Here is a 14,921-nt window from a genome sequence, read left to right as displayed (position 1 = left end):
TTTTTCTTTCACAAAAAAAAAAACTTTCATTCAACCAATTTTCTAATTTTACAGAATAACGTTTTGCAAGCATTATATAGGGTATGTCAAAATTATTGACTTCTTTCCAAGCTGTGTACATTGTATGTCAAAATTATCTTAAAACTTATATGGAATGAACACTTATTGCAAAATTTATTGTAATCAACATTTAGTAAAAATAAATGAATAAATAAAATTTAAATGTTAATTCCATATAATTGTTAACATAATTTTGACATACACTGTACACTGCTTGGAAAGAAGTTAAAGGGAACCATAGTATGAGGAACAAATAGCCATGCTGCCCACTTTAATAAGATGTAGGACCTCCTTTCATTGCAATGACTGCAGCATCCTATGAAGCATACTTTCCACAAGCATATGATATCACCCAATGTGAATTTTGGACCATTCTTCCTTTAGGCATATAATGAGGTCCTGGACTGTTGTTGGGTGGATGTTCCTTGATCTCATCTGATGCTCCAATTCATCCCACAGATGTTCAATAGAGTCGAGATCAGGACTCTGTTGAGGCCAGTCAAGTTTGTGGACATTCATGTCTGCAAACCTTGCAGTTACGGCAGCAGCTTTATGACACAGTGTTATCTTGCTGAAAGAGACAATTGGTCATTTCCATAGAATTACTATAAAGTAGGAAGCATTGCATTGTCCAGAATCCAGATACCTCTCTGAGGTCAAAAGAGAACCATACCATCACACCTCCAATTCTGAATTTCATATTGAAAGTTTATTTTTCACTTGGTCAGACTATAATAAATTTAGTTTAATCCTTTATCCAAGTGTGTGCAAACAAAGTTTGCACCTGAAAGTATCTTCAGGACTGAGGCAAGGTGGTACACCACCGGGTGACTCCTTGCAAAGGTGGAGCAAGATACCAACATTTCTATCTCAGTATCTCCCATAATGCAAAACACATCTCCTTGCGGATATGTATAATGTTATGCATTAAATGGGAAGGGCCACTACCCAGACTAGTTTTGACCTTTATTGAGGTCTCTTCAGTGGGAGCCAGGCCCAAGTGGGGATACCAAGGCAGAAGCATTAGCAAGGTCATCTCCTCCTATAGGAGCCGCCAAACGGTGTGCCACCTTTTTATTAAATTACGCTGGATTTAGAGAAAGATGTTGAAAGTTTATTTTTCACTTGGTCAGACTATAATAAATTTAGTTTAATCCTTTATCCAAGTGTGTGCAAATGAAGTTTGCGCCTGAAAGTATCTTCAGGACTGAGGTAAGGTGGTACAACACCGGGTGACTCCTTGCAAGCTCTGGACGGCTCCCACTGAAGAGACCTCAATAAAGGTCGAAACTAGTCTGGGTAGTGGCCCTTCCCATTTAATGCATAACATTATACATATCCACAAGGAGATGTGTTTTGCATTATGGAAGATACTGAGATAGAAGTGTTGGTAGCTTGCTCCACCTTTGCAAGGAGTTGCCCGGTGTTGTACCACCGGGCAACTCCTTGTTTAATCCTTTATTATAGTCTGACCAAGTGAAAAATAAACTTTCACCATATTTCTCTAAATCCAGAGTAATTTAATAAAAAGGTGGCACACCGTTTGGCAGCTCCTATAGGAGGAGATGACCTTGCTAATGCTTCTGCCATGGTATCTCCAAATTTATTATAGTCTGAATTTCATAGTTGGGTTATACACTGGTAAGAGATCACATGTAAAATTGTGTACATGTTATATATTAATCTTCACTTTTTTGCTCTAGTTCTGATGGAACATTCTGTAAGAAAAATGTGTATGGAATGAAAAATTGCTAATAGGTTAATTACTAAGAATTATATTCATAAAGAAATTTTTTTAATCAAATAAAAATGTTTCTTATTACATTTATGGTTATTTTGCCTGCTTCTGTTTAGGAGTGTCCCTGTTTAAATGTCATTGGCTTTTTATTCATGGATTCTTAGGGTATTATAGATGTATATTTACCAATAAATATATGTAGCATAAAGGAAAAGAAATTTGCACATACCTTTTTCTGGGTGCTGTGACTTTTCTTCTTTCAGCAATGCCCAAACTACTGTGTGTGTGTGGGGGGGGAATTAGGCAATGTGGAAGAATTAAAATAGATATGGAAAAAAACCCGGGTTTTTTTTAATAATATATATACAGGGTGTTCGGGATAAATTTGACAGTTTCGTAAGGAAAAAGAAAATCTTCTTTGTATCTATTAAATTTAATGAATTGACAAAAAAACATTACAGGCAGAGTTAATTACAATACTATCAACAAGATTTACTCAAAATAACCACCATTAGCATCGATCACAGCTTCAATTCTGCTTCGGAACCTCGAACAAGCTGATGCTACAGTCTCCCTGGGAAGGGCCGCAAAAACTGTTTTAATTTTATCCATTAACTGGGCTTTTGTATTACTGGAAGTGCGATTGGTGTCTTTTTCAACTGCGCCCCATACAAAATAATCCATGGGGTTAAGGTCTGGGGAGTTTGGAGGCCAAACATTTGGACTGGTGAAGTCGTAGAAATTTTCAGACAACCATTTTTGACTTTTCCCAGAGGTGTGGCAAGGGGCCGAATCCTGCTGCCATTCATACGGCCTACCATTGGCTACCCTTGTTATCCAGGGCTTGACTACAGTTAGCAACTCCACGAACAAAGCCCGAATTCCAATGCCAGGGTTCTTCAACACCTGTTCCTGCAGATTTGCGAGGAATTCTGCTGTACGAACGCAATCAGATCGTCTGCTAGGGATCTTTCTTCTTGCTACATCCTCGTAGTCACCATTGCAAGTCTCTAGTTCATGCCTGATTGTTTTTACTGTATTCAGGGAGCATTGGGCAGCAGTCGTCATATCCTTATTTTGATGGCGGGCACGAATCATCATGATACAAGTTATTCTCTTCCATGATTCAGGTGGGTTCCAGCTATCCATCCTTTCTGACATCTTGTATATGAATGAAGAAGGGTCCAAACTTTTAAATGAAGAGAAGTGTGTGTTAATACATGTAACTTACGGAAAAATATAATTAATTATAAATATGTCAAATTTATCCCGAACACCCTGTATATACACACATATATATTATAAGGGATGGGCGGAGCATTTTATTATATTTATATAGGGTGAAAGGGGTTGAAAACAGCAACTGATTTTTAGAGGGGGGAAGGGGGTTGACGAGGTGCAGTCCATTTTGACTATTCTTGGTTGTCGTCTGAACACGTGGAGGAAGTGGATGCTATGTCAGGTCGGGTAGGTGCTTCTGCTTTTGAAGTGTTTGTGTTATTGCCTATTGGTCAGGGTTGTGACCTCAATTTTATGTTATGAAGCTTCCAAACCTCTACGTTGATAGAGTGCGCATCACATTTTATGGCTGTTGTTTCCGATATTCTAAGCATTGTTTCATTCTTGTCTGTCTACTATGATGGCCTTGTCGATCTGCAGGGTATGTTTTTGTTCAAGGGCATGAATAGCTATTTCCGTTTTTCCTGTGCTTTGTATTCGATTTTTCTTTTTGATGTTGCATTTTTTAGTATTTAAATGTTCTGGAATAGGGATGTTACAATCGTGGAAGTGTTCTTGTATTATTGCCCATAAAGACCTGATGGTGGAACCTTTGTAGGTGATATCACAGTCTTTTTGGCAGGGAAATTTATAGACTACGTTGTGGTGTTCAAATATTTCTTTTTGTGTGTGAGATTTAGTGAGTTTTAGGAGGTTTGCCAATTTTTGGTTCATGGTGAATACCAGTTTGTAGTCGGTATGTTTGAAAATTTATTTGTAGGCTTTGTATGTATGATAGTTTGATAATTTTTTGTGTGTAGGGAAGTTTGTTTTGGTACTTGGGTTGTTTTGGCGGTTTTTGGCAGTCTTGTTTGCGTAATTTATTAGTTGTGTAGGAATTTTTGAAGATCTGTGTTAGTTTTTTTATTTCTGCGTTTAGATTACTCTGATTGGTTGAAAATTTGTACGCATTTATGAATTGTGATAAGATGACTGGGATTTGGATGGTATGAGTGGAAATGGAGGTAGTTTCCGATGTGTGAGGTTTGGTGGTATACTTTCGTGGCTATTTTGTTGTGTCTTCTGGTTAGTGTCAAGTTTAAGAAATTGATGGATTTGTTCTGTTCGGTTTCTATAGTGAATTTTAGTCTGTTGCTGTAACTGTTTAGGGACACTTTTAAGGTGGTGATGTGTGTAGGATTTCCAATGCACAGAATATCGTCCACGTATCTGCCATAAAAGGTGATGGAGTAGGAGTGATTCTATGTGTGCTAGGAATAATTCCTCTAGTTGTCCGCTGATGTTTTGGCCCATGGGGAGTCCGAAGATTTGAATGTACATGTTGTTGTTGAACTTGAAGAAGTTTGCCGAGATTATTAGTTGTATTAGGTTAATAATGTCATTGGGCGTTAGTTTAGTTCAAGAGTGTAGGGTGTGCTCTTCTGTGAGTAGTATGTGTACGATGTCTAAAGTTCTGGGGACGTCCACGTTGGTGTATAAAGAGGACACATTCAATGAAGTGAGGATGTCTTCCTGAGATAGGGTTAGGTTTTTTATTTTTTTGAAAAGGTCGTCCGAGTTTTTTATCATGAAGTTAGATGCTGTAATTAATGGTTTGAGAAGTTTCGCTACGAATTTTGATAAAGGTGCTGTAGTGGTGTTTTTGTAGGAAACTATTGGTCTCGTCGGGTACCTATCTTTGTGGGTTTTTATTTGTCCGAACTTACAAGGGATGTGTGGGGGGGGTTGCGTTTTTCATTGTGGTTTTGTCTATTTTGTCTTCATTTCTTAGGGTGTGTAGGATACTGTTGATTTGTTTAATGAGGTCGGGGGTGGAGTCAGTTTGGATTTTTTGGTAGGTGTGTTGGTCGGTTAAGATAGCTGTTATTTTGTTGTGGTAATCGGTTAGGTTTGTGATGACTACTGTATCCCCTTTGTTGGGTTCCTTTTTAGGGATAATAGGGCTTTTTGTAAGTTGGGGGGCGATGTTTGGTTTTATTATTATTTTACTGTTTATGATGTTGTTAAAACCCTTAAATGTGGGTTTTAAGGCGGTAATATCCGAAGGGTTGGAAGCAGCGTGATTGTTGTTTAAAAAATAAAAATGTTTTATTTTTAACAATGATAAGAAGTGATCATATCTAATTTACAATAGTGCCTGTACACGAACAGCATATTTTGTTTTTCTCACTGTTACATTCTTTCTCATTCCAATATACTCTTGTGATAACTCCACATTTCTCCACAGCATGCTATTAACTTGTTTATGTTATAATGGTTCACTAAATCATTAGCAAATGGGGACTTTCAATTTTTTGCATTGGAATTGCATAACAATTAGTATTAATGGAATTCTTTATATCAGTATATCTTTACTCTATCACTGCTGATCCGAATAGTTGCCGCAATGGTGATTTGCCCCAATTATATAATACATAGTCTTGTTCCATTGCACAATCTTAGTGCATTGTGATTTCCTAATTTCATCTATCCTTTAATGTGCCGGGCTCAGTAGACTTGTTACAGACAAATAATTTGACTTTGTAGAAATGGAATGTATATAAACTTATAATAAGGAAGTTAATTCTCTCTGCATAGTTTGCATGTCTATCGATTGCATGTAGTCTACATTTCCTGTTTCCATGAAGGAAGAACCCTGATAACTCCATATGAGACTAGCTAACTTACCTTTAGTTGAAAAGCCCTGTAAAGGTTCCTCACATCCTAGATGGAATTCATATCCCATCAAGAATGGTCTTTCCAATCATCTTTATTACTAACTGAACTAGGAATATGTGATATTATAGCCATTATCATTAAATTCCTAATATGCACTCTCAGGAGGTATACAGGATAATTGACAGTATTATAGCCATATAATGAAATATGTAATAACTTATATATCCTCTATAGTACAGTTGCTTTTGATAATGACCTTTGGTTGGAAAAAAAAGATGCCCTTTGTTTTGAATTCTATCTAGAACATGAAGAACCTTTTATAAGGGTTTACATAGATGGCAGAGGTTTCCATCTCCATAAACAGGCAAATCATCCAGAAGAATACATGCAGAAAGTTTATTTTTCACTTGGTTAGATTATAATAAATTTAGTTTAATCCTTTATCCAAGTGTGAGCAAACAAAGTTTGTGCCTGGAAGTATCTTCAGGACTGGGGTAAGGTGGTACAACACCAGGCAACTCGTTGCAAAGTGGAGCAAGCTTACATCACTCCTATCTCAGTATCTCCCATAATGCAAAACACATCTCCTTGCAGATATGTATAATGTTATGTATTAAGGGAAGTGCCACTATCCAGACTAGTTTCGATCTTTATTGAGGTCTCTTCAGTGGGAGCCAGGCCCAGATGTGGAGATACTAGGCAGAAGCAATAGCAAGGTCATCTCCACCTAAAAGGTGGCACACCTTTTGGCAACTCCTATAGGCGAAGATGACCTTGCTATTGCTTCTGCCTTGGCTCCCACGGAAGAGACCTCAATAAAGGTCGAAACTAGTGTGGATAGTGGCCCTTCCCTTAATGCATAGCATTATACATATCTGCAAGGGGATGTGTTTTGCATTATGGGAGATACTGAGATAGGAGTGATGTAATCTTGCTCCACCTTTGCAACGAGTTGCCTGGTGTTGTTACTACCTTACCCCAGTCATGAAGATACTTTCAGGCGCAAACTTTGTTTGCTCACACTTGGATAAAGGATTAAACTAAATTTATTATAATCTAACCAAGTGAAAAATAAACTTTCAACGTCTTTCTCTAAATCCAGAGTAATTTAATAAAAAAGGTGGCACACCTTTTGGCAACTCCTATAGGTGGAGATGACCTTGCTATTGCATCTTCCTGGTATCTCAACATCTGGGCCTGGCTCCCACTGAAGAGACCTCGATAAAGGTCGAAACTAGTGTGGATAGTGGCCCTTCCCTTAATGCATAATATTATACATATCCGCAAGGAGATGTGTTTTGCATTATGGGAGATACTGAGATAGGAGTGATGTAAACTTGCTCCACCTTTGCAATGAGTTGCCCGGTGTTGTACTACCTTACCTCAATCCTGGAGATACTTTCAGGCGCAAACTTTGTTTGCTCACACTTGGATAAAGGAGTAAACTAAATTTATTAAGAATACATGCAATTGGCAGGCACATGGACTATGCTGATGGATTAACCTCCATGTCAGAAATTTAATCAGGTTTCAACTATCCCTGTTACCTGACTGTGATAGGCCATTAAGCACGACATGCATATAATTAAAGCTAATTATATTATACATTTTTTATTATATTCTTATTATATAATTTTTTTTTTACATATTCTTTAGTACTTGTGGATATGCAGATAATTTATGTATTATACATGGGGGGGAGGAATATATATTAAGAGAAATTATGAATTAAATAATGGTAAACAAATGAAAAAAGAATTGTAGCATTTATGAGGGGTTTCCAAAAAGTAAGGTAACACTTTTTTTTTTTTTTATAATGGTGAAAGGGAATGAGATAAATGATGTGGATAGATAGCCCCATTAATAACATTCAAAAAGACTGCTGGTGGCTACCATGTGAGTGTGGTCTGAAACAAGTGCCCGTGAAATTTTTTGCAAGCGAAAGGAACTTCAAGTGACATTTGCCATGAACTGGTTGCTGTGTGTGGCGAAAAGGTGATTTTAGTGCAAGGAATTTAAAGTGGGCTGTAGTGATGTCGGGTGGACAAGCCTTCATCAAGGCTCTTATTCAATCGTGGCTCTTGCAATTGAATAATAGCAAGTGTGTTGTGTTCTCAGCTGTGACAGAGACAGAAATGCCTGCAACATGTCAGTTTTGAATGCTAAATTTTTCTTTTCTTCTTCTCTCTCTCTTTCTCTGATGTCTCCTTGTAGCAAGGAAGAAATGTAGGAGTTAATAAATTCCATAATTGTTTACATGTGCTAACCACAACACACATCCCACTTAAAACATCTGTCAGTTAATCTTATTGAGTCATATTTTTGAAACTTTCATTTACACTGTTTTTATTGAAGTTAAATACATAAGTATTTAATTGAAGTTAAATACATAAGTATTTAATTGAAGTTAAATACATAAGTATTTAATTGAAGTTAAATACATAAGTATTTAATTGAAGTTAAATACATAAGTATTTAATTGAAGTTAAATACATAAGTATTTTATTGAAGTTAAATACATAAGTATTTTATTGAAGTTAAATACATAAGTATCACAGGCCTGTGTGAATTTTCTTTCATGTCAACCTACATTGTAATTGTGCTCCTTTCCACTATTCTGTGCAAGGTGCCAAGTAAGGGACCATATTTTCTACATCATCCTCCTTCTCATCCATCAGATTGAGTCCCCTATGTGCAAATTGTTGCCATGTGGTTCTATTTCTGGCCATTTCTGTCATCTCTCTGAAGCTTGATACTTGTGACCATTCCTTCAAAGACTGTAGCCAAGTTCTTTTTTTTGTCTACCTCTTGATCATCTTCCTCCAATGATTCCATTCAAAAGACTATTTTGTAATCTTTGAAAGGACATTTTCTGGAGGTGTCAAAACCATTTTAATTCCTGTATAAGAATTAATAGCCATATCTTTATAGTTTAATTTGTATTTGAATTGCTCATTTTGTGTTTACCAGTGAGTCTTGTTTATTTTTCTTTAACATTTTATTTTAAATGCTCTGATCCTCTGCATTTCTTCTGATTGAAAGTCTCGACTTCATGAAATTCCATTACTGTATAATAATGGTTTTATAGAATTTTAGTTTGTCTTTTTGAAATACTGGTATTTTTGCATATTGTGTTAATTTATTCATTTTAGACCATCCTTTGTTATGTTCGTATTTTACTGTTTGTGTTGAGGTTGTGAGTAATGAGATCTCCAAGATATGTGAATTGCTTTACTTGTTCAAGTATGTAATTTTCTAAGTGGATTGAAAATTTTTCCTATCTCTTCCTAATTTCATTGATTTAGTTTTGCTTAGATTGATTTTCATTCCAAAAGTTTTGCATTCTTCATTTAAAATGTTTTTTTTTTTTTTTCCAATCATTCGTTAGATTCCGCAAGGATAATATTGTATGCATATTCTATGTGGTTGATATTCATTCCATTTATTTGTAGACCTGGCTCTTGAACAGCTATGGATTTGCATATTTCTTAGAGTAATTAATAAACCCTGCATATGTCCTTTTTCTATATATGGAGTACTAAATGTGTCATCTGGTTTTTTTATTATTTTTTAAAATAAATATTTCTATTTTTATTACATAAGAGGCTGCAGGAGTAATTTGTCTGGTATGCTTCTGCTTGTGAGACTGGGGAAAATCTGACCATGTAATGCTGAATAGATTCCTTGGTCTGGATCAAAGTTTGAAGGTGGTTTTAAAAGGATGACCATAGATGGCCCTGCTTATCTTTTCTTTCAGAGAAATTTTATATGATCATTTGGTTTTTTTATATGATCATTTGGTTTTTCTGTACATAGCCATTTTTCAACACATCATCAGATAGTCTATTATTGTGATACAGAATTAGTGACAAAAAAAAAGTCTCCAAAGTTTTCGTTGTTGGTTGTGAATTCAGGTAAAACACTTATTGCCAAGAATGAATAGATAAATTTCATCATCCATTGAGGTTCCATGTTTGGTCTCTAAAGTAGAATTTTCATATTCAATCCCATGCCAACTCAGAGTATACTGTGGTATGATAGGTTTATAACACTTTGTGGATGGAATAACATAACAAAATAAACAACCAATGTTTGGCCAGTTTTATTATTTTTTTATTTTGTTTATTTTTTGTCATTGCTACTAATCTGAACATGTAGCAATCTTCTTTTCATTATGAGCTGTGTTTGGTCATACTTAACAGGATACATGATGAAGTGACTCATCACCTGATGCATTTGTTTTTTCACTGTATTTTCTCTAAATGCTGTGCTATCTTGCTCAATTGCAATGCACTTGATAAGTATCAACTAACTCAGCATCACTTATTGTTGAAGCGCATCAACAAATAAACATCCACAATAACTTCCACATTATTTTTGACAAAATATTAACTCATCAAAAAAATGTAAACGTTTTGATCTAATACATGATTTTATCAAGTTATCTAAAAAAAAAAAAAATTATCTTCATTCTCCTCCTTCTATACAACATGGTGAATCTTTCCTGCAACTTCAATCTGCTAAAGTCTAAGAAATCAATTTATTAGCTTAACCTTGCCTCTTAATGGTTCATAATAAAGAAAAATTGTTCTATTTCTGTCAGTCCCATTTTAGCACTGATTTGGGACTTTTCCACTAGAGGTCTTTATAAAGAAAGCTTAAAATAATTGTAGCTATTATTATAATAGCTGCTTGTAGATTCTCCTAAAGATATTTTCAACACATATTAAGTTAATTTTTCTTCTTTAATGGTTTTTACTTCCATATTTTAATGATTCTTCTTTCCGAAACCTTATAACTGTGCAGCACTATCCATCTGCTTAACTTTTTATTCATGCAGGATATTTGATGTACAAGAATTTGCCTATTTTAGTTTTGCATTTCTGCAACCATTTCTACAATTTATTTTGCTAGTTTGCAAATTTTCATACAGTGCATTATAACAGTCTCTCGGATCCTTGCAATTTATTTGATGGAATATTTTGATTGGTTATGTTCAAATCCTAGCTCTATTAATGTGATTTGCTTTCTCAACAAAATAAGTATCATCCAAGGATGAAACTCATCTTATGAAAAAAAAGAAACCGCCATCTTCCCATTACACAACCTAATTGGCTGCAAACCCAAGCTCACTTTTACTAGATATATTGGTTGCAAAAGTTAATAGAAAAAATGAATCAGTGTATCAATTTCTTTTTCATGGTGAATAGTTTGTAGAGGATAGAATGAATTCATGCAGGATATTCGTAAATTGAGCCATCTTGTGTAAAAATAAGATTAACAAAAAGGCCATATAAAATGTCAGTGTGACAGTTGTCGGTGTCAAGAGACAAGGGTAATTGTGGGCAGGAGGGATATTGCAATTCATATATACTAATGTCAGAAGCATCAGAAATAAGGACGAAGAGTTCTGGACATTGGTTATTTCTACTTGGCCAAAAGTTGCTTGCATTGGTGAGACTTGATTGATGAAGATATTGTTGCAAGGATAAGAATGTAGGAATATTTTATTTTTGTTGGGAAGGGGGAAATAAAGAAAAAGATGGAGGAAGTTGTTACTAATAATGGCAAAAGACTGCAACAAGCAAATATAGACATTAAGCAGGAAGGCAGGATTGAGAGAACCAGTACATTTTGAAGTTATTTGTCATAAGACAAAATACAGTTGGTTGCTGCTATAGGTGATTGGGTGCAAAAGATGTAGGCAACAATTAATTTGCATCAGCAGATCAACTTAGCAAATACATGGAAAGTAATCATTATGGGAGACTTCAACTATAGGGATATGAATGGAGGGAAGAAAAGGCACAAATGAGAAAGGAAATGAATTTGTGCAACTCTTGAGATATAATTGCCTGAAACAATATGTGATGAAGGATACTAAGGTTTCAAATGCTGGATAACATTTGATCTAGTGTGATGGCAAGCCTGAAATAGATGCAAGCCAAAACGGAGTTGAACTCTAAGAGCAAAAAGCAGAAAACTAGCAGCCGAGCCTTTTGGTCTCTTGCCAAAGCAATTGGTCCTAACTTCTGCTCAACACTATTCTCACCTTTATCTCACCCAGATGGCTCTATCATCGTCACCCACAGAAAAAGCCAATCTCCTGGCTTCACACTTTGTTTCCAACGTACACATTGGAAACAAAGCTTGAAGATAATGGTAAATGCTCCCTTCCCCCCAACCATTCCAGATGCACAACATACAATGCCCCCTGTATCCTTTTGCCAGAAAGAGATAAAAAAAATTGTCCAAATTAGACACAAAAAAAAGTTTCCCGACCCTGATATTGTCCTGAAGGTTTGTGCACCAGAACAGACTGCTATGTCACATGTATATGCTCCCTTACTCCACTGATATCTATCCCACAGCCTGGAAATTGTCCTATATTCAACCCTCTCCCAAGAATGGTGACAAATCACTGCCTATCTCACTCACTTCAGTTCTTTCTAGATAATGGAGAAAACCAGTAATTCCCAATTCCTACTACTTTGAACCCAGTTAATAAATGACTACTAGTATGGCTTCTGTCACTACCAGATCAACAGGAGATCTGCTCACATATGTCACCCTTCTCTGGGCAAATGCCATGGAGGTTTTGGTCTGTCTCGGGACTTCTGTAGTTGGATTGCTGACTTTCTCTCTGGATGCACACTATATGTGATGGATGGTTCCTTATCCTCTCACCATTCAACTAATGTTGGGATTCCACAAGGTTCTGTTCTCTTACCAACTCTTTCTTTTACATATCAATGACCTACTTCAGTTAACCTCCAACCCAATACACAGTTTTGTAGATGACAGCACATTGCACTACTCCCTTTCATTTGATAAGCATTACTGTACACACCTCAACCTACAGAACATTAACTGCCACTGCCATCAATTCTGATCTCCAAGCCATCCTCCAATAAGGTTCAGATAACCTCGTCAATTTCAATGCTAGTGTTATATAAGACAAACTTTTTTCTTAGTTTGTCTTATTGTGTTTTATTTGTTGCCTTTCCTCTTGTTCTGTGCCCTTTAGTGATTTGTGTATCGTGTGCCCCCCCCTTTTAATTTCTTAGATTGTGCCTTTGCTATACGTTGATCAATTGTGTTATATCATGTGTACTCAGTTAAATTGATGTCGCTTCCTACATTAACGGGGGGGGGGGGGACTCTCTCCTGTTCTTCCAATCGCTGTCTTCCTTTTCATGACTTGAGGTGTCCCTGGAGGGTTTTGCCCTGAGTTCTCCAGCTCTATGACTGAATCAAGTCGTTCAGGTACAGGCTGGTGTAGTTTCTCCACCTCCTGCTTGATTAGCAAACACATATCCCCCACATCAGTGGAGTTTACAAACATCTGGTTAGTTAGTTTTTCATCCTCTAATTTGTTTATGACTAGCGCATTTTTTGTTCTCACTTTTCTCCCTTTGGTGTTCATTTGACCTTTCTTTTGAAGTATCTGAGTCCTCTTCTCGCTTTGCATTAAATTGTGATTCATTTTCCTTCCTTATTGTACGCACTTGGTTGGGGTTCGCAACAGGATGGAGGTCACCTAGTCCTCTCTTTCCTTTACAACAAGGTAACCCTCTTCTAAATTCTTAATCTTCTTGTAAGTCTCCTTAAACTTTTCTCTTATTCCCAGCCTGAACTGGTGGAACACAGCCCAATCAAGATGGTCTTTATCTTCTTTGGAAACGCTCAGACCATTTGCCAGATTTAATAATTGGTTATAAAAGTCTGTGACAGTTTCCTTTCTTTCCTGAGCTCATTTTAGCAGCTTCCACAGGGTCGGACCCACTCTTTGTACCTTGGAAAACTGGGAAATCAGGGCATCCTCGAATTTCTTGTATTCCAAAGTGTCTCGGAGAACCGGAGACGAATGCAAGAAGCTCTTGTCCCTTCTGACCAGCTTATTCCTCAGTAGGATCAAGCTGAAAGTCCGATCAGTTACCAATATTTCTTAGCTCTTCGGTACAAAATTAAAGAAAAACAAAATGTTATCATTGTCATTCAATTGTGGTATGATAAGGTGAGGGTTAATAGTTCTGAATAACTCCTCATCACCCTTCGTGGTGTTACTAGTAGGGTCAGAAATCATGCTATCCACATCCATGATTTACAATAGAATTGATAATTTCTTAATTTTTCACATTTTTACCACCTTGATCTTTGTTCAAAACTGTCTCAGTTCACACTTGTACAATTCGATTATTGTGGATTAAATCCTGTCAACTGCGCCATTTGTTATCTCTTTTATTGTTGCCTTTTGCCTTTCCTCTTGTTCTGTGCCCTTTAGTGATTTGTGTATTGTGTTGGCCCTTTTAATTTCTTAGATTACACCTTTGCTATACGATGATCAATTGTTATATCACATGTACTTAAGTTGATGTCTTTTCCTACATTAATTCTTCTATCCCTATTTTTATTTATTTTTTTATTTTTTATCATTTAAACGTTAAAGTACCCACAAAACGGTGATGCTACTGGTGAATATGCCTGTGAACTAGGCCATTTCACAAGTGCAGATATCTATCTCCTATGCTAAAAGAAATCAGGAAAATTAATTTTATTTATGACTGCACCACCTGAGTTCTTTGCATAAAGCATCGGAGATATGTCCTAACTCCTGTGGGATACTGCTAAATTCTAATTATGGATTTAACAGTTCTGGCAATTTCCCAAATTCTTAGAATACAGGTTCAGAGTTTTTTGAGGCAGCACTGTATATGCAAGTATCACTTCAACTTGAATAAAGTAAGTAATTTAAAAGTATCAGCTACTGCTGATACTTTTAAGTTACTAAATTGATACAAAATTACTAAAAACAGCTAAGATTTAGCTGTTTTTAGTAATTTTCATTTGGCAACACTGTACACTTTTCATACAACTTCTTTCTTAATCTTATCTTGAATCTCAATTACTGTTTAGCATCATTAAGCTTGCCATTTACAGTGAGAGGAGATTCTCATATTCTGTAATTCTAGCTGACACTATTCCTAACTTATGTTATGCTAACATCTTGATTTCAAACCTTGCTATCTGCGACAATACTATTAGCCTAGTAACACTATGTCCAGTGGACTCGCAATTTTCCTTCTGCACTTTACTATTAATACAAAAAAATCTACTCACATGTTTTTAGTAACACATATAGTCCTATCAGCACATGAGATCCTTGGCTGTTTCTGCCGATTCCTCCAATCCATTCTGTGTGATGGATTTCCTCGTTCAGTGCTCA

General features: G+C 36.1%; 1 protein-coding gene across 2 annotated transcripts in view; it reads left to right on the top strand.

The window, feature by feature from the left end:
• Positions 1–14,921, top strand: part of Mfe2 (peroxisomal Multifunctional enzyme type 2) — a 668,623-nt gene that overhangs the window by 591,083 nt on the left and 62,619 nt on the right. The gene's annotated exons all lie outside the window — the stretch shown is intronic.

Source organism: Typopeltis vanoorti, chromosome 3, assembly GCF_054136105.1.
Source record: "Typopeltis vanoorti isolate ZY-2024b chromosome 3, IOZ_Tvanoo_1.0, whole genome shotgun sequence".
Lineage (NCBI taxonomy): Eukaryota > Metazoa > Arthropoda > Arachnida > Uropygi > Thelyphonidae > Typopeltis > Typopeltis vanoorti.
This window is presented reverse-complemented; position numbering and strand designations above follow the sequence as displayed.